The sequence below is a fragment of the Penaeus monodon genome, chromosome 28, assembly GCF_015228065.2.
Source record: "Penaeus monodon isolate SGIC_2016 chromosome 28, NSTDA_Pmon_1, whole genome shotgun sequence".
Lineage (NCBI taxonomy): Eukaryota > Metazoa > Arthropoda > Malacostraca > Decapoda > Penaeidae > Penaeus > Penaeus monodon.
In genome coordinates this window covers 3,044,488-3,044,967 of record NC_051413.1, presented here as the reverse complement: position 1 = coordinate 3,044,967, position 480 = coordinate 3,044,488, and positions in this window count along the sequence as shown.

Genomic DNA, 480 nt, shown 5'->3' with positions numbered 1-480 from the left:
GCTTGACATCATATAATTCAAGCAGTACTCAAGATCTGACACGACAGAAGTGTGACTATTCTGTTTTTGTTCACTTTATAGGTACTACTTTGGATTTTAATATTTGTCCCAGTGACAGATGCTCAGTATTTAAATAACGCCCTCATAAAGATAAATAAAAACAAGGATCTTGTGAATTTTCAGTTCAGAATGAAACGAAGATCGTGGTCTCTATTTCATATTTATTTCTTGTTATTTTCCAAACCCAGTACTCATGGTAATGGCACTGCTTCAGCGACCATATCCACCGTGCCCGAAACCTCCTAATCCGCCATGTCCGAAGCCTCCGAATCCACCGTGTCCGAATCCACGTCCAAATCCACCGTGTCCGAAACCTCCGTGTCCCCGAAAACCAGGTTCAGGGTCTGGATTGGCTCCTGCGAATGCCAAAAGGGCAGCGCAAACCAGCAAAATTACCTGCAAAATAGACAAGTTAAATAG